This window comes from Hibiscus syriacus, unplaced genomic scaffold, assembly GCF_006381635.1.
Source record: "Hibiscus syriacus cultivar Baekdansim isolate YM2019G1 unplaced genomic scaffold, ASM638163v2 tig00013738_pilon, whole genome shotgun sequence".
NCBI lineage: Eukaryota > Viridiplantae > Streptophyta > Magnoliopsida > Malvales > Malvaceae > Hibiscus > Hibiscus syriacus.
The window spans coordinates 284,378-312,121 of NW_024062308.1; the positions used below are offsets into that span (position 1 = coordinate 284,378).

Consider the following 27,744-nt stretch of genomic DNA (forward strand, 5'->3'; position numbering starts at 1 on the left):
GAAGAATGGCCGTCAAAACATCTTTTTTACCAAAAATTGATTTCTTCAAACAGCTCCTTGATGATTTCGACTTAATTTTTGGTGCCTGCAAAAAAGAAGGTAAATCTTTAGATTTTAAAGGAGTTGAGATCAAATTTGAATCAACAACTGAAATATTTTTCAACTCCCTTATGTCATCTTTTTTATCATCCGATTCCTTGCATAAATCATCAACAAAGTTAGATTCATCATTAACAAGTTCAAAAATGCCAACAAAATTAAAACTATGAACGTTATCTGGATATCTCATTGCTTTATAAACATCAAATTTTAAGATCTCACCGTCGAACTCCATAGTAAGAATACCGCTTCGAACATCAATTTTTGCATTTTCCGTGCTCAGAAAAGGATAACCGAGGAGGATTTCAGAACCAATATTGCTACGATCATTTTCCATATCAATCACATAAAAATTAGCAGGGAAAATTAAGTTTTCTACCTCCACTAGAACATTTTCTATGAGTCCTTCAGGATAAATTATTTATTTGTCAGCTAGCTGAAGTGTAACTCTCGTCTCCTTCGAAGGCTTGGTGGAAATTAAATTATAGACGGAGAGAGGCATTACATTGATAGAGGCACCTAGATCGCACATAGCTCGCTTGATTTTAACCTCACCAATTTTACAAGGTATTGAAAACATACATTGGTCTTTATACTTCGGTGGAATCGGTCGTTGGAAAACTGCTGAGACGTTCGCGCCTAAATCCACTTTCTCGACCCCGGTAAGCTTCCTTTTAGTCGTACAGAGATCCTTCAGAAACCGACAATACCTTGGAACTTTCTGGATAACTTCAAGGAGAGGTATGTTAACTTCCACCTTTCGAAGTACGTCTAATATTTCCTTTTCCTCAGCTTTTTTTATCCTTTTTAACTAACCTTGATGGAAAAGGCGGTGGCACGTTGTAGGGATATGGCTTCGGATCGTCCATTTGTTCTTTATAGTTCTCTTTCTGGGATCCTGCGTCAACTGCTTCTTCTTCCCTTTGGGAGTTCGAATCTTCTTCTTTCTTCTGGGATCTTGCGCTTACTTCCTTTGGGTCTGGCTGTTTAACAATTATACCGCTTCGGAGGGTGATGGCGCTAACATTCTCAATTGGATTCGGTTCAGTTTGTGATGGTAGCCTCCTTTGTGACTCTAATCTCCCCACGGTTTGAGCCAGTTGGCTCAATTGCTTGTCCATCTCTTGGAAGTGAGCTTCAGTTCGAGTCTGGAATTTCTCCTGGGATAGTGCAAACCTCTCGACAATCGATTCTAATGATGACTTCTGCGCTTGTTCCGGTGGTGGAGGTCTCGCTTGATAGCCTTGATTTGATCTTGGGTTCTGCGCATAACTGAAGTTCGGATGATCCCTCCATCCTGGGTTGTATGTATTACCATAAGGATTATAAGCTCTTTGGGGAGGTCCTGGAAAGTTTCCGACTGTGTTGACTTGAGATGTTGTGTCGTCTTGTATCAGTGGACAACCGTCTGTTGGATGATCATGTAATGCACATATTCCACATAATCGGTTTTGTCATGTCTTTCCTACAACAAGAGAGTTTACGACTTCAGTTAACTTATCTATTTTATTTTCCAAGGAAGATGAACTTATCTCATGAACCCTTCGAGAAGGTTCATTATTTGCACGGAACTGTTGGGAATTTTCAGCCATCGTCGATATTAAGTCTCTTGCCTCAGTAGGAGTCATATTCACCAAGGCTCCACCACTGGCTGCATCGATCATCTTCATTTCCAGGGGAGATAATCCTTCATAAAAGTATTGAAGGAGTGTTTGTTCGGTTAACCCATGTTGTGGGCAACTAGAACATAACTTCTTAAAACGTTCCCAGTAGTCGTAAAGTGACTCTCCATCAAGCTGCTTGATTCCAAGTATTCTCTTTCGTAGTTCACTTACTTTTGCCGCAGGGAAAAACCTGTCAAGAAAACAACGAGTCATTTGAGCCCATGTAGTTACAGAATTAGGGGGAAGATAAAAATAACCACTCTTTAGCCGAATCAGCTAAGGAAAAAGGAAAAGCTCTAAGTTTAATTTGGTCCACGGTTACTCCCTGTGGTATCATGCTAGAGCAGACCATGTGAAATTCCTTGAGATGTTGGTGTGGATTCTCGTTTGGCAATCCACGGAATGTAGGGAGGAGATGAATAAGGCCGGTCTTCAACTGGTACGGAGTTTCGCCTTGGGGAAAATCAATGCACATAGGTCCTTGTTCAGTGGGTGCCGCGGCTAACTCCCGAATAGTAGGTTCGGCCATCGGAATTGTATTAGCGAATTCACCTGAGTTTGATTCTTCTTCTGGATTTGTTTGGTGCCTCCTTCTTTCCCGAAGTGTCTGTGCGTGGAGTCTCCTAGCTTCAGCTTCGATCTCTGGGTTGTACTCCACTAATGTGCCTGGATTAGTCCTGGTCATAAATCAAAAGCAAACAAAAAAAAATTAGTAACTTTGGCGAAGTCCCCGGCAACGGCGCCAATTTGACAACTGTCGTTTCGGATGTCAAAATAATTCCTTATTCTCAATCAATAAATAAAGGAAATACATAGTATAGAGAAATAAGGGTCGAATCCTCAAGGACTTAGAAAATCACAATTTAATGTTTGAATGGCTCGAACCAGGCGAAAATAGTAAAAGGTTGGGGTTTGTAATATGAGATTAAAATGGTAAAAATAAATAAAAGCAATTTAAATAAAAATAAGAGTATGAAGATTGTGAATAAATACGGTAAAAGTAGCCTCAAGCTTCGCTTTGATTCAATTTCCTTTAGATCATCGAATAAGATTTTCTCTTCGGGATTCACGTCGGTTACTTTGTCTACAAGGGCTATCCTTGTGACTCTATCTTGTATATCGAATACCCAAGGCAATCTTTGATTCCGGCTTCGGTAATTGATTCTAACAACATCTATTGTCGTAGATCAAATACCGTTTAAGTTCGTGGCGACCAACTCGGATTGTTGTTTCTATAACCGTCAATTCCGATCTCAATTCCCTCTTGGCGAAGCTATCTCGCCAAGTGTGTTCCCAGGAAGTCGAATTGCTTTCTATAAGCCGAATCTTCCTCCCACACGTTTAATCGCAATAACCTCTTGACCAAAGTCAATCTTTGATTTTGAAAATTGTTTTGATTTTTGAAAAATAAACGCAGAGATTGAGAGAGATATTCCGAAGATATTAAGGGACCGTTTCAATTCTCCCGTTGAAATTGAATCATCGCGACAGCTCTTGGCTTATGAAAAGTTTAGCTAAGCATGACAAAAGTCATACTTAGCATAAAAATAAAACTTGAAAATAAAGAAAAATAAAAAGAACTTGAAAAAGAAAAGAGAAAACTTTTATAAAAACTAGAGAGAAAAAAAGAATGTATTCTGAATGATGATTTTAGGCTTACCCCAAGTGGGTATTTATAGCCTCTCAATGACTAAAGGATAAACAAAGAAAATAATAAAATAATACAAAAGATAATAGTTTTTAAATTTAAATTCAAACTTAAACTAGTCTCCTAATGCAACTCTGCTCGTCAATCTTCCAGAAGGCGTGCGGACGAAGTCTTCTAGAAACCGCCGCTGACTGGACCTTCTAGAAATTTCCACGTCAGACCGCGTCGTGCCCAGAGTCGTGCCCATGTCTCCAACCGTGACCAAATAATAAAAAAAATACAGAATTCACTCGGTTTGTCACAAATTCTGGAAAGCAAGGACCTGTACAAAAACAAGTATAACACAACCAATTCAGCAGCAATAATTCGACAAAATCGAAGAAATAACGAGCAAAGATTAACGATTTTAAACACTCATCAATTGTTCAACTTTGGTAATAGCCACCCCTTACCATCACCAACCAAAAGTTTAGCTGTTCCAACAAATGCCTCACCATCCGCGATATGTGTTTCATTAGCCGTCACATAATGAGTGGCACCCGTGTCCATAAGCCAAGATTCATTTCAGTGAGAAGCTCTAAGAGCACAGGAGCGATCATGCCCACACTCAGATATCGTAATTGTAGTGCGATCATTCCTATTAACTGAGCCCATACAACAACAACAATGCCTAGCATAGGCACACAAATTGGCAAAGGGTGATTTCACACTAGATGGAGACGTATTATACCCAGCAGAAACATAACTAAATGATTTATCAAATCGATACCAGCATCGATCAACTAAATGACTAGGCTTACCGTACAGTTGACATTGGACACGAGCACGTCCACAGCCACGTTCAGTCGAGCGAGGTTATGATCGATCAGTCCGTGGAGTACAATTACGATTCCCAGAAGAGTCACTAATCCTAACCTGAGCTAGATTAACACTGATATCAACACTATCCACCTGATCGAAGCTCCGCTGTTGCAACTTAGCATTAACAAGAACAAACGTAATCACATATAAAGTGAACAACTCATGACTAGAAGTGATGATAGCAATAAAAGATCGATACTCAGACGGTAATCCGTTCAGGATGATGGCAACTTGTTCATATTTTGAAATAGGAGACCCACAAGCAGTTAATGCATCACAAACTTCTTTAACTTGGGTAATATAAGCTCTCATGCTCAGATCCCCCTTTCGAACAACCTTCAACTTGTAGTAAAGGTTCATTATCGTCGTGGTGGACTTGCTCGCAAAGAACCGATTGAGACTAGGTTAGATTTCTACCACCGATTGAACTCCTACCAGCTGTGGGAGAAGCGGAGGACCAACAGTCGAGAGTAGCCACGACGCTAGGGTATTATCCTGGGCTATGAAGGCTTCATACTCTTCATTGTTCACCTCATCACCATTCTCGAGAAGAACCATATGACTTGACGCAGGCACTGCTCTAGTGAGGAGCTTTTCATGTCGGTGACTACGCACAACCAAAAGAACCTGTTGCTTCCATTGGAGAAAATTGAACTCATTCAACGTAACACTGATATTCTTGTTGGTGAAGATATTATCTGCTTTGAAAGATTGATCTGTCATGGCAGCATTGCAAGCGAAAGCAATGAGCTATTTAACAACCAGAATCGAAAGAACGAGAGACTACTGATACGTACCATGTTTACTTTTGCTCAGTAAAAAGCTCTACTATTCCATTTTCATCACTGATTTTTATAACATTCTTATGTTATACGATTACAACAACCCTAACTACATTTGACTTTGCCAGCTCACCAAAACCTCATAACAGTATAATACGAGAAAGTAAATCTCCTTTATTAATTTTAAAATAACTTCTAAATAATTGTTTATTTTTTATTTACACATATAAAAGAGGAGAATATTCACTTTTAAAAAATGAGATGAAAAAATATTATTGATTGAGATCACCAATAACGTATTGAAACATGTATCTAATATTTTTTTTTTGTATAATACTAACATCCTGCACCAATCACTTAGATGAAGATAATATGTGAAATGACGGCACCCAACTGCTTGAAGCACGTGATTTGTTCACAAAGCCACTATTTGCAGCTTCAGTTGGCTCCTCCGCTTTCGATAGATACTTTTGCAAGGCACCAAGAAGAAGCGCAAAGCAAATGAAGTAGACGACATTGATTGATTCATGCAACAATAATACAATATATTTTCGGTTGAAAAACTTTCTCCGAAATAGTAGCATCATTTTATATATTTTCATTTCATTTCTCACAACTTATTTTCTCTCAGTTTATAGTATAGCAAGCAAGTCCATAGCTAGGAAACTTAGAAGACCTGAAAAAGAAGATGAAAGAACCTCTCTTCATTTGGTCAACTTCCAAGCAGTTCTCTCCCATTGTTGGTGCTTTCCTTATGTAGGAAGGTACCTGATGATTGAATTCGAATCCATTTTCAGCTTCCTGGTAATCCTTTTTTTCACCATTTTTATTAATTACCTCAAGTTATGCATTCTTGATGCTGTAATTATTTAGGTAATTTGTATTTTTTTATATTAGTGGATTTTGTCAGTATTCGCTTTAAAGTATTGACGGGGACCGGAGAAGTCTAATACGTCACTTCTTAAAATTCTGATGGGAATACGTTGAAGGAAAAATTATTAGATAGACTCGGATCATCATGATATTTTTAGTCCAACTAATAATATTTTTATATCTCATTTTTTAAGGTGAATGTTCACTATTTTTACGTGTAAATAAAGAATGTGTAGTTATCTAAAATTTATTTTAAAATTGATAGATATGATGAGTCGAGATCATAAAAACGTGATGAGTCGAACCATAAAATAATTTCTTATGTTGAAGTGATTCGTGAATCCTACGTGTTTTTCAATAAATACAATTCTGGGTTTTCAATAATAGATCATGTATTATATGCATAAATGTAATAATTGGTGAAGTTATATATCGAATGGATATAATTGAGTAGGATAAGCCATTGATGTAAACAATATAAAAAATAAATACTAGTAAAAAATATACATTATTTTAATGATAAAAATAAATATTATTTTAAAAAAAATAGATTTGAAATGATGTATTTATTGGATGTATTATATAATATATAATTGAGATCCAAATATAGATAGATTAATAAGTTAACCTTTTATGACGCAGGGAATGTTTCTTTTACGGTTAACAGCCACGTTTACACAAGCAAGGCCTCATTGTGACAAATTTAGTAGCAGTCGCGAATCCCCCACAACACCCAACTTCTGCTCTTATATTTATCATTAGCACTAATCTCTATCGGAGGCAGTGGCATAAAATCATCTTCATTAGCGTTTGGTGCAGATCAGCTGACCAAGAGAAACAATGTGGCAGATGCAAGAACCTTGGATAGCTACTTCAGTTGGTACTATGTTTTGGTCCAATGCTCGGCTCTAATTGCATTAACCTCGGATGGAAATTAGGATTCGGGGTTCCTTCCATTTTAATGCTCATTTCATGTCTTTTCTTCTTCATGGCATCGCCATTGTATCTCAAGTTGAAAGCAGGTAAAAGCTTGTTAACTTCTTTCGCTCGAGTTCTATCGGCCTCCTTTCAGAACCGACACATTGACTCGAATGGAATCCGTTTTTTCAGAAAGGGATCAGTGCTTCACGTACCGAGTGAAAATTTGAGGTTTCTGAATAAAGCTTGTGTGATGACCCTCAACAGGATTTAACCTCGGATGGAGATGCTTCAAATCCATGGAGTCTTTGTACAATAGATCAAGTGGAAGAGCTGAAAGCATTAATCAGAGTGATTCCGGTGTGGTATACGGGAATCAGCACCACTATGACATATTCTTTGGATTCTTTTGTAGTGATTCAAGCAGGTACCATGGACCGACATATAACTCCGAATCTCGAAATTCCAGCAGATTCATTTGGTGTGTTCGTGATAATCACATTTATAATAGCGATTGCACTATATGATCGGATATCTCTTCCTTTAGCATCAAAACTTAAAGGAAAATCGATTAGTCTTAGTCTCAAACAAAGAATGGGGATCGAACTAGTTTGGTCACGTGGAGCCACGATATCATTAGCGACTGTGGAGTATATTCGAGGGGAAATCGCAATCAGGGACGGACTGTTATGATTGGGCGAGAAGAAGAAGAAAATCACGAAGAGAATGAATTGGGAATTTCAGGAAATGAATTAGGTATTGGAAAAATGAGAATGGATTAGGGATTTTGAATGATGAATTAGGGGAAATGAGAACATATGATGCGCACGTGATCATTAAAAAATATGAGATTTTACCTGTTGATGAAATGGGGTCAGATGAAATAAGTTCTGGGCCGATACAAGTAGTACATAGTGGAAAATTCCTTGACACCTGCACCAAATATTGCAGCTGTTAGAAAGGACTGCCAGCTGTCATTCCTTGTTTGGTACATTGTGAATGAATAATACACTGTACTAAGAAAAGATAGTCATGAAATTAATGAATGAAATCTCAATTTTTCTGAATCCCTTTCTTCTCTTCTGAAACCTTTTTTATCAATAATTCTCTTTTCTACTTGAGCAATAACAATTTGGTATTCAGAGCCTCCATTCCTGGCTTTTGATATCTGTTATGCCAAAGAAAAACCACACAATGACACAAAATTCAGAACTTTCTGCACTACAGAAACAAATCGAGGATTTGATGCTTTTGGTGACGAACGCAGCAGAAGACACTAACCAACGAAGTGGTGGGAGGGGCAAGACAATCAAATCAGCTCATTGAAAGTCTGGATAAATAGAAATCAAGGTTATGTCGAAATTTTTTTGGGTATACTAATTAGAAAGGACGGGCAGGAACCAGAAAGCCCTGACAGTCAACAGGTGAAGACTCCTGAACCTTCAAAACCCGATGGTAAGCAATCGACGGCTGTGAAAATTATTAATGAAAAATCACGATTTACTTACCAATCGGAGGAACATGGAATTATAAAGTCTAAACCAGATAAACCACCTCAGAAGACGAAAGTAGATTTGCAGTTGGGTGACAGCAGTGGAACAAAGATATCACATAGAACCCTTGTTGATGAATGATGGGGTCATTTGGGAGTATTGGATCAATGACACCAAGACCTCAAATAGAATTACCAATATTTGAAGAGACAAATCCAAAGGGATGGATCCAAAAGTGCCTCAAATTCTTTCATTTTTATGGAGTTACTGCTGAAGAACGAGTGGAGCTGGCTGCAATGCATTTGGGAGGCAAAGCCAAAACTTGGTTTGATGGCTATATTTTGCAAAAACATCGGGTCTTATGGCATGAATTTGAAGTTGATATATGTCATAGATTTAACGACATAACTTTTCCAAAAATTATGGAGGAATTTAGTAAGTTGTTGCAAAAAAGGTTCTGTTGACGAGTACCAAGATAAGTTTGAAGAACTTAAGCCCTATATTCTGATTCAAAATCCTACATTACGAGAGGATTTCTTCGTGTCAATTTTTGTTAGTGGCTTAAATGAGGAGCTTAATCATTGGGTAAAGGCTCTCGACCGTAGAACGGTGTCTGAAGCTTGTAGACAAACTAAGTTGTATGAACTATCCCTTGAATTTGAGAATAGGAAGCAGCGAAGTAATTTTTGAAACCCACCCTACCCAACCCCTAATACTTCTGTCACAAAAATCAACCATATTCCTCAAGCTAAAAAATATTTTGGAAAGCCAGAGGGAGAATAACCTCTGCTTTAAATGCGATGAGAAGTATGTGCCCGACCATCAGTGCAAGAATCGACTATTGAATCTTATGGAGGAGGAAGACAATGTCGAGGTGGGAGACATCACACGGGAATCGGGGGGAGGATCACCACGCACCTACACGAGCTTTTGGAAATTTCAGTTAGTGAGTTGACTGGAAATGTGGGACACACAACATTGAGAATTCGAGGTTTAATTAAGGGTCGCCCACTTAGTGTTTTGATCGACAATGAAAGTACACAGTTTTCTCACACCAAAGTGGGCTAAAGAGGGTCTCAAAATGGTTTCCACTCAACCTTTAGCAATAATAGTTGCTAATGGAGAGAAAATCTTTAGTTCAGCTAAATCGAATCAAGTATCTTGGACAATGCAAGGATTCCATTTTAATCATGACTTTTGAATCCTACAACTTGGTGGGAGTGATATGGTGTTTGGTGTTGATTGGATGAAACAATTTAGTCCAATTCTTATGGACTTTAAAGACATGACTTTGAGCTTTTAAAAGGATGTCAAACTGATGATTATACAAGGTCAGGCTACGATGGGTAATTGGAAATTGATAACAGGAAACAAAATGCAAAAAATGACTGCAAAATAATCTTCTTTAATGGACGAATTATATACAGTCGATGTGGACCCTGTTGCCTCAACAGTTCTCAGTGAGTTAAAGCCTTTATTACAAGAGTTTGACAATATCTTTGATGAGCCTACGGGTCTGCCTCCTATCAAGGCTCATGACTATCGAATCACTCTCATACCAGTCTCTCTTCCAGTCAATTTACGACACTATCTCTTCACGCATCATCAGAAAGTTGAGGTGGAAAAATAGATCACTCAGATGTTGTCTTCCTCTATAATTCAAGCAAGCAAAAGTCCGTTTGCTTCTCCCTGTTTGTTGGTCAAGAAAAAAGATGGTTCTTGGCGCTTTTTTATTGAATACATACAACAAAACATGCAAACTATCAAAAATAAATTCCTAATTCCAGTTGTTGAGACCTTTTGGATGAATTACATAGGGCAATTTTTTTTCTTCCAAAATAGACTCACACTCGGGCTATTGGAAAATCCGTATCCAACCACAAGACATTCACAAGACAACATTTCAGACTCATCACAATCACTTCAAGTTTAAGGTAATGTACTTCAGACTTACCAATGCTCATACCATATTTCAGTCACTTATGAACGATCTCTTTAACCCTTACCTTCGTAAGTTTTTTCTAGTGTTTTTAATGACATCCTAGTGTATAATGCTCTTTACAAGACCATGTCCAGCACTTGAAGATTGTTTTCCAAATTCTACAAGACAATAAGCTTTATGCGAAGATATCAAAGTGTTTTTTCGGGAAACAACAAATTGAGTATCTCGGGCATATCATTTCCATTGTTGGTGTCTCTACAAACTCATCGAAGATCAAAGCGACATAATTGGCCACTACCTAAGAGTTTGAAATCCCTTCATGGTTTTAAGGGTCTTATTGGCTATTATAGAAGTTTTATTCGTGGTTATGGTGAAATCAGCAGGCCCCTCCCTTATTTGTTGAAGAAAGATAACTTTTCTTCGTCCCTTGAGGCTAAGCAAGCTTTCGAATCACTTAAAGCAGCCATGTATGCAACACCAATTTTAAATTTACCTGATTCCTCCAAACAATTCTACTTGGAGACGGATGCAAGTTCGAGAGGAGTGGGAGTTGTATCGTCACAAGAAGGTCGACCAATTGCTTACCTAAGCAAAGCTCTTGGTTCAAAACATGTGGATCTTACAATTTATGAGAAAGCATACATTGTTATTTTAATGGCGGTTTCGAAATGGAAGCACTACTTGGAGGGAAATCAGTTTGTCATAAAAATGGATCACGAGCCACTAAAATATTTGTTGGAGCAAAAATTGACGACTACGATCCAAAAAAGGGGTTTGACTAAATTACTTGTGCTATATTATATTATTCAATACAGAAAAGGGAAGAATAACACAGTGGTCGATACATTTTCAAGGCGATTTAAGAATTTTGCTTAGCACAATTATATAGGGGCATTTTCTATTGTTCCTAGCTGGGTCAACGAAATTGAAGGTACTTATGAAGATGATTTATTAGCAAAGAAATGGATTTGTGTCTTATCCATGCATCTACATACAATAATTGGAAGTATTCAGGGGGAATTCTACGTTTCCAAAGTCGAGTGTATGTTGCTCCAAAGGTGATCTACGCTTACAAATTCTAAGCAACTTACATGACTCTCCCCAAGGAGGTTATTCGGGGTTCAAGCGACGTATCAAAGAATTAAAGCTCACTTCTACTGGTCTGGCCTTAAAAAAATGGTTGCTCTCTACGTTCGAAAATGTGATACTTGCCAACATATAAAGGTCGAGCACATTCCTAAACCCGGTCTGCTACATCCTCTACCAGTTCCTAATCAGGCTTGGGAGATCATCACAATGGACTTTATAGATGGGTCTGCATTTTGTTCATGGTCGACAAGTTCACAAGATACACCAATTTTTTACCCTTATCTCATCCCTATACAGCTATGGAAGTGGCTCGTTTATATCTAGATCACGCTTATAAATTACATGGCCAACCGAATATGGCCATCTCAGACCAGGATAAGACATTCACTAGTTTATTTTGGCATGACTTGATGAATCAGTTGGGTACCTCTATGTTCTACAATACGGCCTACCATCCCTAGACAGACTGACAAACCGAACAGGTTAACTAATGCTTAGAACAATTTCTTCGAGGCCTCTATTTTCTTAAACCAGATCACTGGGCTAAATGGTTATCCCATGCTGAATAGTGGTACAATAACACATACCACACGACTTTAAAACTAACCCCCTTTGAGGCTTTGTATGGTTACAAGCCCTCGATCCTAGCATGGAAAACGTAATATATTGTGCACGGTGTGAATGAGATGCTTAAGGACAGAGATCAACTCAGGCAACTTATTAAGGAGTAGTTGCAACAAGCTCAAAATCGAATAAAGCAGCAACAAGATAAGCATCGAATCGAGGATGAATTTTAAATTAGGGACGAGGTTCACCTAAAATTGCAGCCATACCGTCAATCTTCCTTAGCACTTCGTAAAAATTTGAAATTGGCAGCAAAATTTTATGGGCCATTCAAAGTGATTGCAAAAATAGGCAAAGTTGCTTATAAACTCGACTTATCAGCAGAATCGAGACTTCACCCTGTATTCCATGTTCGTTTGTTAAAGAAAAGAGTATGGGAATCTGCTATCGTCTCCACGACACCTCCAACAGTAGAAGAAGATAGTGGTCAGATATATGTTTATCCATAAACAATCATGGGCAAACGCAAAGTAAATCGGCAGAACAAACTTGTGACTCGGCTCTTGGTTCGTTGGATGAATATGGATTCTAGCCACGACACTTGGGAAGATTACACGGTCCTCCGAAGTTAATTTCCTCAGTTTGATCCTTAGGGACAAGGATCGTCTCATGGAGGGGGCATTGTTATGGTTGGGCGAGAAGAACGAGAAAATCACGAAGAGAATGAATTGGGAAATTCGGGGAGATTGAAAAAGATGGGAATGGATTAGGGATTTTGAATGATGAATTGGGGGAATGAGAACATATGATGTTGGCGTGATCATTAAAAAAGATGATATTTTACTTGCTGATGAAATGGGGGCAGATGAGATAAGTTTTGGGCTGATACAAGCAGTAGCCCAACAGAGTGGAAAATTCCTTGGCACCTGCACCAAAGATTGCAACCGTTAGAAAGGACTGACAACTTCATTCTTTGTTTGGTACATTTTGAATGAATAATACACTGTACTAAGAAAAGAGAGGCATGAAATGAATGAATGAAATATCAATTTCTCTGAATCCCTTTCTTCTCTTTTGAAACATTTTTTCTCGATAATTCTCTTTTCTACTTGAGCAATAACACGAACTCTCGGATAAAACGGAAGCCGTATGCAAATGTCTGCACTATGGATTCTGCCATATTGTATATTGGGTGGCTTGGCTTCAGTTTCAGTGGAATTGGACAGGCGGAATTCTTTTACTCTGAATTACCTAAAACCATGTCAAGTGTTGCAGCCAATCTTCAATCATTAGGAGCATCTGCAGGAAGTGTGGCGGAAGTTTCGTAACGAGTGCAGTTGATGGTGCAACTAAAAGAAGAGGGGAAAGATGGATTTCGAGCAATATTAACAAGGGCCATTACGATTACTATTATTGGATTCTGGCTGCCTGGAGTGTTATTAATTTTATATATTTTTTTGGCTTGCAGCAGGGCTTATGGTCCTTGCCAAGGAGAAGAGGCTCTGGATGGGGCATCCGCGAAAGAAGATCGTCAGACAATGCATGATTTTTAGTTTCTTATAATGGAATAGATGTAAATTACTGCTAAAAATTTGCTGCCGCCATATTCAAATATGATATAATCTTATTTCAGTATAAAAAAGTAATAAATGTGAAATACTGGTATCGTTTTTAAATTATATGTTTAACAAGACAGAAGATTTAGAAAGTTTGGAAGTCAAAACCAAAGAAAATCCGATGGAAAATGCTTCTACGAGAAGTTCATGACATAATTGAATGTCAAAATTTGGATTATGATATCAATTGATTTTAAGACAATATTAATTATATTTTTAAATAAAAATGTATTAATGATATCTATACATCATTTCAAACCTCAAAATCTTCAATAAAAATAACACTTTTTATCGTTAAAACTGCGTCAATTTTCCAAGGATTATTATAATTTACTATAAATGTAGATTAATTAGCCCAGCGTGAAACATGGGTGTCATAGTAGTCTTTTTCGAATTGCTTTGGTGGGTGGGGCTATTTAAAATCAAGTGCTCAGTTTTCTTTTCCAAAGATTTAGATTCTCATTAATGGATGGATGCCATATTATAATCATATCTGGTTACGGTTTACACAGAGGAAGAACAATTTACGTTGAAGAAAAAAAATGGAGGATTGCTTGTACAATTTCACCATTAGATTCGCATTTTGGCATTTGTTGAAATCAACATACATCCATGGATAATTGGCTACGGTTACAGATTTATAGGCTGCATCTTAAGATTGATATATGTTATATTTTTTTTGTTTAACCACCAATAACCAATCTAATCCAAATCGAATATTGCAGAAGTATCCAATCTAATCCAAATCGAATATTGCAGAAATTCATTATAGAGACGAAACTCCCAACCCAATTTAATGTAAACCCGATTTAATGTAAGATATAAAATAATTAATGTAGTAGTTTAGTTTTCATATTATAGGACTTTGTCTTCAAGGTATGAACACCAAAGGGAATATGTCGTTCTGCTAACGAGTATAATCAGAGATCAATCTATTATCATAGTCCAGGGGGTTTGAAAAATGGCGCCAAACCAAAAATACCTTCCACGTCAACAGGAACTTGAAGGGCAGTTTTAAGGACCTTTGGAGTTGTGGTCTTCCCTCTCCAAGTATTGAACCATGCCCCGCCTCCCACTTCTAGTGCTGCCATGTCACTTGTAACATCCAAGATTAGCTGCATATTGAAAAGATTACGTGTGTTAGTATATTATATAACTTATTTTTTTCCTACCGGAACTCATTATGCTGTTAACAAGGTAAGAACAGATTTGAACATATTCATTTCAATGAAAATCTATTGAAAGAAACTTCCGAAGACGATAGCAATATAACATAGAGGGTAGCAACCAAAGGTATAGGATAGAACAAAAGTAAATACCAACAGAATCCTTAAAAATAGAAAACTATTGGATCACAGAACCTCTTGTTTCTATGAACAGGTAAGTGCATAACTGCCAAGAAAGTAACAAAACATACCTTCCCCCTAGTGCCACCATGTTTTTTTCTCCAGATATTCAAACTTAGATTACCAAAACAAGCGTCATTACAAGCAGGAGCAAGGCCGGCCTCTTTTGTCGGAGCACGTAGGAACCAAATTCATTGATAACACTATTAGCCAGGACAATAGTTTTACAATCATTTAGACCCTAGCATAATCTATTTGTAAGCTTTAATAATCCACAAGGTCTAAATGTCCATATATATTATATTTGCAAAGTTCATATTTTTGGTATAAAAACTCTTTAGCAAAAGGATGAAAGGAAACATCACCAACAGCAGTAAAATATTACCATCTGTGCCTCGTTCTCCCCAGCAATGTACCAGACTACCAGTAACCCCAGTGAGCAATTTCCCAAGATAGAACACCATTCCATGGCACAAACTCATAGAAAACCCCATCATAATGCACTCCAATCTGCATAAGCAGTAAAAGGTCCGTTCATATGTCAGGCTATAGAAACTAGTAGTTTGAAACCAAAAATATAACCCCCAAACAGCGCACACGTCTATACTATCATATATCATATATAATATGAGAAAAGGATAGATTATGTATGCTTAATTTTCAATCTAAAATGAAACCCTTGTTACTGCTCAAAGGAGAAGTAATAGGTAGGGAAGACGGGATTTGAACCCGTGACATTTGAACCCAAAACAAACGCGCTACCAACCTACGCTACATCCCTTTCAATTGGCCTACAATGTCATTGTAGAGAATCCCTGTCTTGTTTTCCACCCTTACTTTCATCTATTGATATACAAAAATTATCCTTCCATTTCCTCTTTTTGGTCTCATATCATATAAGAACCATATAATGAATAATAAATGAATATTTTTGGCGGGAATTCTCAGGAGGAAAGGGACCTATTTTGCCTTTTTAATAAATAGAAAATCTTATCTACCGAATCATTGTACATTTAAATTTGAATTAGGAATTCATGGTACAAATACAAGGCATAAGGAATGTGACAATATCCAATTCAATTCTTAACAAGTTTTATACAGATACCACAATATATGATTAGTGACGCATGAAAAGAAGGATGTGGTTTGAACGAGTTATCTTGAAACATGATAATATAACAACAATAATAACACTTCAGAATCAGTTTTCTAGACATAGGAAATAACAAAAGACCCACTGAAGCTCGTGCTTCAATAAACATTGGGAACATCCTAAAATATATGTCCAAGATTCCTGATTGCATAAAAAATGACAAGCAGATTTCATAGAAAGGAAACTTAGGTTAAAGTGGAAAAACCAACAGGACATTTACGATAAAAGAAACCATTGTAAACGTGTTTCCTCCCTCTCCTTTCCTTCCAATCTATAGCTGCTATTTTATTTTCAAGCTACAACAATCATTAACCGACTCAAGAAATGCAAGGAAAACATAAAAATTGATAAAACTGAAGTACCAATGCAGCATCTTCAAAGGTCTCTGTCAGGCCAGGCAGTTGCCTCAATCCACCACCAGCAGTCAGTGCAACTTCTCCGCTTGCACCTTCAAAGACAGTACATTGAACCTGTAGTAATATGTCAATGATGAATGATCACCATGTGTTGAAAATATTTTGATTTTTCGATATAACAAATAAAGTGTAAATGAATTTTAAGATTTTATATTTGATTTCAAAAATAATATTCGAGTAAATTAATCGAATATCAAAAATATTACTCCAAGTTTTTAAATGTCAATTTTAATCCTTACTTAAGTGTAAAATTATGTTTAAACTTAAAATATTTTTGAAATAATTTTTACAAAGTATTTTGAATCTTAATCGAGCCAAAAATATATTTTAAGTAGGGGTGTACCGATACACTCTTTGGATGTACAAATATTCTTGAATTTCGAATGTAATAAGGGTACCGATACATAGCCTAGTGTACCGATACCCCTCATGTGCAATTGGCTCCGAGAAACATTGAATGTAATTAGTGTACTGATACTCCTAGATTGTACCGATACACTTAGTCAAATAACGGTCGAAATATTTGAATTTTACATTGGGTGTACCGATACCCCTTGAAGGTGTACCGATACCCCTACGCTCCCAACAGATTTTTTAAATGGTATTCACACCATAACGGCTCTATTGACTTCACCAATGATCCCCAACGTTCATAATTAATCCAATGTGTATTTAAATAAGTTCTGAAGCCATTGATCAACAAGAATTGAGAAAGAATCAAGAGAGAAAACATCAAACCTCAAGTTTGAAAAATTCAAGCTTATTTTCATTCAATATTCATTTTGCTTTCAAGAACACACTTTGTGCTCAATTGTATTCATCTTTGAGTGTTCTTTTATTGTTCTAGAATTGTGCAAAGAATCTATCTTGTGAGATTTTTCTGTAAAGTTTGCGAATTTGTAATTTTCTCTTTGGGAGAGAATGTTCTAAAAAATTTGGGGTATAATTCTTGAGGGATTTGTAACGTTACTCTTTGTCCTCAAAAGAAAGATAAATTAGTGAATTTGTAGAAAATCCTTAGTGTGGATGGCTAAGGTAGTGGACGTAGATTTTGGTTAAGAAAGTCGAACTACTCTAAATCGATGTGCAAATATTTTTAATTTTCTGCAAAAGCTTCCACCGAAATTTTTATTGTCAATTCACCCCCTCTTGGCCAATTCATCCGATCGATTAACTCAACACCATGGTTAACAGAAAAAAGGTTAAGCCTAATTCAATGGAAAACCCAATGCAACCAATTGTCTTGCATCAACATGATCAATAGTTAGATAAGCATTCAGGGAGGCATGAAAGAATAGAGATTTACCCAAAACCATTTTCTAGGGAAGGTTCCGCCCCAGTTTTTTTCCGAGTATGAAGGGGCATCTTGAAACTCAAACATTTCACCATCCCACTCTATCCATCCTGCAACCCAAAGTCATAACTAAGAAAATATTCTCAGCAGAAAAAATGGATTTCTTAAGATATTAAATTCCAGTCATGGTGATAGGAAAAGATGGTGAACAATATAGCACACTGAGCAAAGATGCAGACTAAAGAGAAACAAGTGGAAAAGAATTCAAAGTTTAATTGACAATAGGAAGGAGACAAGCAAGTGCCTGTTGAAAGTCCACCAGCAATACAAATTTACCAGTGGGGTTCAAATATGGGAAAAGCTGCAAGCCAGCCAGCTGTTGACTTCTGCTTGGACCCAACATCACCCGATCCATAGACGAGACAAGTACTGTACTCCCAACGCGCAGTTTTAACAGTGTTTGCATAATGTGTCCTGCACTTAAAATCCAAATCAAGTAAAAAGAGATTGCTGAAATAACTGATAGTAAGTGAAACATTTTACTCAAATATAATTTCGATTAACATAAAAGTCATAAATCACAACATAGAGTTTTGAATAAAAATAGTAAATGCAGCTTGATGGAGGAAACACTTCTCTTCTGATGGTATGTTAGTTATGCCTATGATTAAACAAGGGAGAGAACCCATGACCATGCAGGAGGAATACTTCAACAAGAGAGCATAAATACCTCATCAAATATAATTTTTTTTTACACTTTCTTCTCATGAAGGAATAACGCTATGAATTCTTTTAAGATATCAATAAAAGGATATTTCATTTCTTCACACTCTGAAACAAAAGCTTAGTAAACACTCACAGCTAGATAAATGCTTTACTTTTTTCTGTAGAAAGTGCAAATATGACGGTAGAGAAAAACTAATGAGTTAATATAAAATCATGCTTATGAGTTCGATATGAGGAGGCACCTTCCATCATCGAGAATAAAGCCTTGATGCCAAAGTGGGCTAGCTTGAAAGCCTTCCAAAACTTTATTATTGAATTCCTACAAGGAACAGCAGGAGAAAATGTAAAGTTACAAAGGGTCAGATAACCAAAATATCCCATAGCAGCTGCATTAAGGTTTTCTTTGCAGGGATTTTCCTTCAAATAGTAGAACCCAAAAACAGCTTATTGACCTGAGGAGGAACCTCCTTGCTGGGAGGTTGTGACTCTTTGTTGGCTAAAAATGCATTCCCCAACAAAAGCTCATGCCTGCCTATGCAATTAAAATAGCAATTAGTCATAAAACACTGCCATTTATGCATTTTATCACTGCACCGTTAAGGTATAATCTAAAGAAACAACAAAATACAGGTGATCATAATAGTAGAGACTAACTCTAGCTAACATCTAAACTGATACAACTGCACTCAGCTATAAACATGATGCTTGGGCGACCAAAGAGTCTAATTAGAGGCCAGAATAAACTATATTTGTACAGCCCAAAATTAAAAGTTCAAACTGAAAGAATCTCTAAAAAGTGAGACAAACCAGATATCACAGAGGTTTCAAATTGCTTAAGTCTAACAAGACCAAAAGATTAAGTGAAAATGATGCATAGAAATGGATAAAAATCACAATACAATAAAATTCAGAGGGTGAAGTGGATTAACATAAAGTTAAATTTCCTTACTGAGAATAAATCGATATATCAACATTCGGTTAGAAAAAATCAAGGCAAATGCCTGAAAACATATTCACATAAATTGACCCTCTGACTTGCTACATATCCAAAAACAATTATAGGAGGTAACTTCCCAACAATAAATGCTAGTTTCTCGGAAAGATGAGATGATCAAACATTCTACATTGAAGCCAACAAAGTGTTATTCCTGCAGCAACTATACTAAATAAGATACTTTTAGGTCCAATAGAATGCAGCTTCATTACTACATAATTAATCACGAACAATGGGTGGCCATAATAAGATCAGATCTTAAATTAAAATCTGATGAAGTCACTGAAGGAAAAAACTTACTTCCCCAAAAGTTTTGAGATGCATCAGTGTATTGGCATATATACTTGTCATAAGCACCAAGAATTTGAGCCCCAACCCCTGTAAATCTAGGTCCGTGCAGCAGCATTTCCATTTGTGTCAGTTTCCTCCTAAATGCAGGATTCTCCGCTGAGTACATGAAACAAAAGCTTTGTTTTCGTTCTGGGATTGATGCCTTAAAGTACCAACCCTCAAAAAATTGTCGAGTGGTTCCATAGAAGTGGTACCTGTATTATACAGCTAAAGCTTTCATCAATTATAAAGCACTACAGAGCCATTGGTTAATTGATCGCCATTAATGAAAGCCTCAAAGATTCTGTAATTTAGACTATAGCAAAACAATTTCCAGTATACTCAATAAAGTTTATAAAAAAAATGGAACAATTTAAGCTTTAAAACGCACATACTATAAATTCTCTTTGAAGTCTTGGGCTTTACTTGTAAATAATTCATTTTTAAACCGATCATAGTTTTCCCCCTCCTTTTATTGATAATCATAATGAATGAATTAACAGCAAGGCTAGCTCATAACCTTCACTTTTTAATCATTTTAAATGAAATAGAAAAAAAGTGCTGACGAAAGCCAAGTCAAACTACGAACTGAATAAAAAATTTACCAAATTTCAACTTAACTCATTCAAATTCATAGAACACAACTGAACAGAAAGCTACCCGCTGTGAGGAGTTCGAGTGTCTCGATTTGCCGGCGTGGGGACATAAACCGGATTAACGGGGACGATTCTCTCGGCTGTCGGAGAAGACGTTTCGGTTTCGGTTTCGGTTTCAGCGGCAAGCTGCATGCAATAATCGGCGGGTTCGATCGAAACCCTAACCTAAAAGGGCAGATGGTCCGCTGAAGGTTGAAGATTGAAAGAATTTAACACGAAAACGACATCCAATATAAAAAGAAGTGAAATGACAAGGCTCGTTGATAGAGTAAGTTCTTAGCTCCATTGAATATTGCAAGAATCTGAAAATCAGAAGAAATTCAATCTGAAACTTTTAATAATAAAAACAGGAAAAGGCTTGTTTTTAAAAAAAATAAATAAAAGAGATAAAGTATCGTATTCACTGAACGGCAAAATCCTTAGATAATGCATCGAAAAACCCCCCATATTGGACATGAGGAATTATTTATTGAAATGGGGTTATTTCTACCGTAATTGATAAAGTCTTCAGATAGTTCAAACGATTTGTGTAGGTCGTCCATGTAATCTATGTGATATTTAGGTCGCACACATAATCATAAACTAAGTCTCATGCAGCAACTCTTTCATTTTGTAAAACTTTTTAAAAAACTTTAACTTTTATATTAAACACTAACCCCACCCACCTTTAATTTTATGTTTATAATTAAAGTAAAAGTCAAATGATTGTTTATTATTGTAGACTTAACATGATTATTCACGAGAGAAGAAATAATTGATGCGTGAGAACAAAAATTATTTCATTATTACAGTAGGGTTTAAGGTTATATATTGCGTTGGGTATGGGATAAGAAGAAAACGAGAAGAAGAGATAGGCAAAAGATTAACTTTATATATTAAACACTAACCCCACCCACCTTTAATTTTATTGTTTTCTCATAATTAAAGTAAAAGTCAAATGATTGTTTATTATTGTAGACTTCAACATGATTATTCACGAGAGAAGAAATAATTGATGCGTGAGAACAAAAATTATTTCATTATTACAGTAGGTTTAGGTTATATTTAGCGTTGGGTATGGGATAAGAAGAAAACGAGAAGAAGAGATAGGCAAAAGATAGAATATGATGTTCAAAAGAGACATCATAATTGTAGAAATGAAGCAGAAGATAGAAACAAAAATTCGAGTTGCAGTTGATGGATTGAAATACATGTTTATGATATGTCTCAATCCAGTCAAATATGGTGCAGTACCACTTGAAGAAGAAGATGATGTTAGAACCATGATTGGATTACATGAGTCAACAAATATTACAGTTATGTAATTATTTGTTGATGTGCGTAACATATATGATATTCCTGGGTCATCAAGAAATATTGCTCGAAATCCATCTAAAATGGTTTTCGATAACGAGTTTGAGGACCCAACATACAACCCAAACAGTTTTATAGCATTATTATAAAGTGGAAATGAAGTCAGTGGGACATCCGCAATAACAGAGTATGAGACGAAAAAATACACCATCCGCATCATAAAATTTTTTTGTTATATAATATAACTTAAACTAACACACTAATAATTTAAATTAACAAACTAATTTAAATATTAAAAAAATACCTTTTACCTATCTCTTCTTCTCTATTTCTTCTTCTTCCTTTCTTTCTTCTTACTCCATACCCAATGCCAATATATAACCCTAAACTCTACTGTAATAATACATCAATTTTTGTTCTCATACATCAAAATTTTTTTTCAGTGACAAATTAAAAGTCAATAATGAGCAACTTTAATCATGAGAAAGAAATAAAGTTAAAAGTTAAAGGTGGGTGGGATTAGTGTTTAATATATAAAGTTAAAGTTTATTTAAAAAGTTATTTATAAAATGGACGAGCAGCGGCATGGGATTTAGTCGCATGGATTGCATGGCGACTTAAATGTCGTATGGATTGCATGACGATCTGCACATATCGTTTGGACTACCTGACAACTTTGTCGATTACTGTAAAATAATCTCATTTCAACAAATAATTCCTTAAATACAATATGAGGGAATTTTTTCAGATGCATTATCTGAAGGATTTTGCAGGTGAACTATGACTTTATTTTAATAAAAATTTAATTTAGACACAATTGTCAACCCCCGTAACCTCTGCCACCAGGACAAGTGGAGTTGATGTTACTTAAAGTTTGAATCAGCTGCCAAAACTGTTGATGTTACACAATTGACACAGGTGTTTTGGAAAGCTCCTGAGGCTGGAAGGATTTGTTTGAATGTAGATTGTGCAATTTCGTCCAAAACTGGTTTGGGTAAAATAAAACGAGTTTTCAGAGATCACGAAGGCTCATGGATCGTGAGTTTTAACAAAATGATTGGAATAATGAATTCCCTTCGAGTGTAACTTTGGGCGATCTTCATCAGCCTACTACTTGCATGGGATTACGGCTTTGAACTGCTCCAACTTCAAACAGGCTCTCTCGAGGCAACTAAACTTGTCGATAATCCCAGCAGCAAACAATTATTCCTCTTGTACGGGCTATCGACAAACTTCGAAGACAGGCTTGGATAACCCTGATCACATGGACGCCTCGACATGGAAACTTGCCGGTGCTTTAGTCAAAGCAGCTGACACCAACTAGATTTCCTTAGTCATCCTCGACGAAAACCCCCAGGATCTCATAGATATTGTCCGTATGGACAAGCAAGGTAACATCCTCTTATAAACTCGCTTGTTAGCTTTCTCATCTTCTTACCAATTCAAAAAAAAAAAAAAAAATCGTATCAGTTTTGAAAATTATTTTTTTGTTGGGTTTCTGATTTGCATCTAGTATGCTTTGTTATCATGGATGTATTTAATTTGACTAAATTATATTGATTCTTTTTCTAAATCGTGTGATTTGATTCATCATAACAAAAATAAGTTAAAATTTTAACAAAGATTTTGTCAAATGAATGATTGTTGTTATGAATTTGATAGACTACGAGGAGATTGTGTGGTAATTTTGGAGAACAGGGGTAAGGTGATTCAAGCGGTTTGTCATGGGTAATAATAAATAACTTTTTTGTATTTTAAAATTGAGATTAATTTTGTAAATATGAAATTTCAAATTTTTTATTACTTTAATTAAAAATAGACACGTTATTATTTCATCATTGATTTAATGATCAGTGATTTGATTGATTAACTTCCTAACATTAGTGCCTTATTGGAAAAAGAATTGTTTAGTGATCAAAATAAAAACAAGGTCATTGTTAAGTGGCGAATAGGGTAGTTTATCCGAATAATTAAGTGAAGGAGACTTGGCAGCCTCGCCAAACCGGCAAATGGCAACTTCTCTCATAATTATCCGCTTGTATGTTATTATGATTAAAATCAAAATATTTTTTATTTTTGCATTAAGAAAATGTTTAAACAATATTCACCTCCTAATAAAGTTTGAACATATTTGTTATACATTTCGTACTTTAAGATATACTCATTTAGATTAGTTTGTCTATGATTAATTTATCTTAATTTAGATGACATTTAAAAATCAAACTTAAATGTAATTGTTAGAATTATAAACAATAGAATATCTTATCAAGCTGTCGTAACCGTCTTTCGGTTGGACCCCGGAATTGGGCTTCGACTTGAAAAATGTGGATTGGAGTCGCCACCGACCAGTTTAAAACGAATTTAGGTGAGTCGGACACCATCTTACCTGATCTGCGTTTTACCAGAAACGTGTCGGGTTCGGGAGTTGGTTACGGTCAAGGAAGGATTAGCACCCTTGAACCGCCCTTTCGGTACCAATGAATTTACCAGTTGTCTTAATTGCAAAAATAAAAATTTTAAATTTAAATTTAAAAACCCGATTCGATAATTACCTTTGATCGATTGAAAATATCCCTAAAAAAACTCAAACAATGTTAGATAAAAAAAAATAATAGTAAAGAAATGAAAAGAAAACATATTGAATTACAATTAAATAAAAATGTTAAGGATCGAATTAAGATAAATAAAAATTTATGGACCAAAGGATGCTAAAAAACTGCAAAAAAAAGGGTTGGGGAATAATTAAACCATATATAAAGAAAAAGATTAAATAAAATATTTACAAATATAGCAATAAAAATCAAATATTAGTAATAATATATTATTATGAAATCAGTGACTGGAATGAAAAAAAATAAAAATCAGTGGTCGATTTCAAATACACAAAACAACACGCGTGGCGACCATTAAAACAAAATGAAACAGAATATCCATATCAGAATAAACAAATAACATGAGTCCCCTGGTGACTATAATGAACTGAAAGTATATAAACACCTTGAAAAAGGAATTAAATTTGAAAATAAAAGGATTAAATTTGCAAACATAGCTGGAATGCAAGGCTTACAAAGAGTGAGGACTAACACGCAGTTGTCCCCAGCTGAAACAAATGACATGTTTCCCTGTACACGCCAACTTACTTGAAAAGAGAAAGAGCACTAAACGCCAAATGATGCTTTGGTGGTAAAGCATTATCATGCTTTAAAAATAAAGAAAAGCAAAGGTGATCCTTGGAAGCTTCAAGCAACTAGAGTTGTTTAATTCGCTCCCAACCTGTACGCGTCGGTGTTGGCTCTTTCGCCACTGCCCTTGGACCCGCGCTCGACGAAGATTCCCTCTCTTCTTCACTTTTCATTTTTGTTTCAAACCTCTCCTGCCAAGATCTCTTTAATGCTATGAAGTTCCCCTCCACTCCGGTGAAACAAGATCTTTGAAATCGAGAGGTAAAGTATTTCTTGATAACTCTCCGGTATATTTCGTGAATACTGTGTGTAATATGGTGGTACTCTCTGGTAATCGTATGAAAAGATCCCCCCTTTCTGTGTCCTAGTTACATGTTTTTATAATGGAAATAACTAGGAGTTTCTTTCCAAATGAAACACTGATATCTTGTGTTTGTTGGTGTGTGGTGATGTTGAGGCGAGAAACCCGGCAGTGGACTCGGTGGGTTGTTGTCGTGGCGTTTGGATGCTTGACCAAGGGACTCGGCCGAGCAGTATGAGCAGCGATGACTCGTAAGGCAACGGATGCAGCGCCGCTTGGAATGCTAGCTGGAAACCCTAGCTCGTGTGTATGTTTAGGATTTGGGTTGGACTAGGGCATTCTGTTGGGCCCCGTATAAACTGATCTTGGGCCTGACACAAAAAATAAAAATAAAATGTAAATATGTGATATAGTTTTGCAATAATGTATATTATAAAAATAATATTAATCAAAAGTATATTATAAAAATAAAAGGGACGAAATTAGGTGTCTTCAGCTGCCCCTCTTTGCTCATTATCGTGTAACGAAAATAGAGCAAAGATTAAAAGACACGAATTTCGTCCATATCGAATGCCCTCTGTCGTAGAGTTGAAACCCGATATCAGACTGGTTTGTCAATTTAAATCAGAAATGACTCTCCCGTCGTGAGGTTGAGTCGAAACTGGAGAATTCTGAGTATGAGATCCTTCGTCGTGAAGTTGAAATCGAACCCAAGCTTTGACCAACAGTTCCTGGATCGTCTTCTGGCTCAAGATACTTCGTCTTGAAGGTGAAACTTGACCGGAAGACTTTGGTGTTACAGATGACTCTTCGTCGTGAAGTTGGGTCAACCTGTTAGGTATGATACCCTTCGCTGTGAAGTTGTATATGTATATAGCCCCTTCGTCGTGAAGTTGAGCCTGAGAATTGGATATCCATCGTCGTGAAGTTGAAATCCAAGTATTGTTCCGAGTCCAATATCCTCCGATGTGAAGTTGAAATTGGTTCTGGGACTGGAAAATTATTTATTGACAACCAGCGGTCCCTTCGTCGTGAAGTTGAACTTGTGTTGTCTGGAGTCCAATATCCTTCGTTGTGAAATTGAAATTGGCTCTGAAATTGAGAAGTTGTTACTGACAACCAGCGGTCCCTTCGTCGTGAAGTTGAACTTGCGTTGTCTAGAGTCCAATATCCTTCGTTGTGAAGTTGAAATTGGTTCTGAAATTGAGAAGTTGTTTATTGACAACCAGCGGTCCCTTCGTCGTGAAGTTGAACTTGCGTTGTCTGGAGTCCAATATCCTTCGTTGTGAAGTTGAAATTGGGAAATTGTTTATTGACAACCAGCGGTCCCTTCGTCGTGAAGTTGAACTTGCGTTGTCTGGAGTCCAATATCCTTCGTTGTGAAGTTGAAATTGGCTCTGAAATTGAGAAGTTGTTTACTGACAACCAGCGGTCCATTCGTCGTGAAGTTGAACTTGCGTTGTCTAGAGTCCAATATCCTTCGTTGTGAAGTTGAAATTGGTTCTGAAATTGAGAAGTTGTTTATTGACAACCAGCGGTCCCTTCGTCGTGAAGTTGAACTTGCGTTGTCTGGAGTCCAATATCCTTCGTTGTGAAGTTGAAATTGGCTCTGAAATTGAGAAGTTGGTTATTGACAACCAGCGGTCCCTTCGTCGTGAAGTTGAACTTGCGTTGTCTGGAGTCCAATATCCTTCGTTGTGAAGTTGAAATTGGCTCTGAAATTGAGAAGTTGTTTGTTGACAGACAACTTTTCTTGACTTAAGTTGTGCTGTAAATTTCCTTTAAATGAATGATAGCCCCTTTCGTCAAATTTTGTGAGCCGGATGTCTTTCGTCGTGGAATTGAAATCTGGCTTGAAAGTGTTAACTGGAAACATGCTGCTCATGGTTGAGTTTGAGTCGAACTAGACTTGTTTTGAACTGGTTCTCGAACCTATCTGAAATTGATTCTGAGATGTCAAGTCGGTTGAGGTGTAGCTTATTACTGTCGAGTTAAGCAACCACCATCGTTCTTTAAAGGCGCTTACAAGTCGAGTTGCCTTCATCCTGAAGTCGAAGCTTGACTCTAAAAGCTGCAAAAATTACGTATGCTAAAATGATGAATGTGATGCACCTAAGTATGTCTGAGATGCATGTAACATGAATGAGTTATGTTTTATCTCTTGGATTGGAGTCCTGTGTTTTGCCTGCCAATCTGGTTCATGGAATTGACCGTGCCCCATTTGCTTCTCGAGCTTTGGCTTTACAGACCTTTCATATTGAGACTGTTATGTGTAAAAATGTTTTTCTCATTTTTCTTGTTTTAGGAGGAAAGGATAAAAATTCTGTAAAATATTGTTTGCAATTGAATCAAATGAGTTCGGAGTATATCAAAGGAATCAATAGCTCTTTTAATGCTTTCAGAGTTACAGCTCTTTGACAAGTGTTCAAATGGATGAGTTGGCTTTAGGTTGGTCTCCTTTCTAAGGTTTTGGTAACCCAAATGTCATTTTTTTTAATATCGAC

The 27,744-nt window shown here is 36.5% G+C and overlaps 1 long non-coding RNA gene, 1 other non-coding gene and 2 pseudogenes across 2 annotated transcripts; 1 reads left to right on the plus strand and 3 right to left on the minus strand.

The window, feature by feature from the left end:
* The first annotated feature begins 5,742 nt into the window (after positions 1–5,742).
* LOC120206358 lies at positions 5,743–13,486 on the plus strand (annotated as a pseudogene).
* A 1,011-nt stretch (positions 13,487–14,497) lies between these two features.
* LOC120206390 lies at positions 14,498–15,273 on the minus strand. The gene is made up of 2 exons (XR_005524110.1): positions 14,967–15,273; positions 14,498–14,664 (listed from the first exon to the last, which is right to left on the minus strand). It is a non-coding gene; the product is annotated as an uncharacterized LOC120206390 (long non-coding RNA).
* Positions 15,274–15,280: 7 nt separating this feature from the next.
* Positions 15,281–20,878, minus strand: LOC120206359 (annotated as a pseudogene).
* Positions 15,604–15,676, minus strand: TRNAP-UGG. The gene has a single exon. It is a non-coding gene; the product is annotated as a tRNA-Pro (tRNA).
* Positions 20,879–27,744: the final 6,866 nt, after the last annotated feature.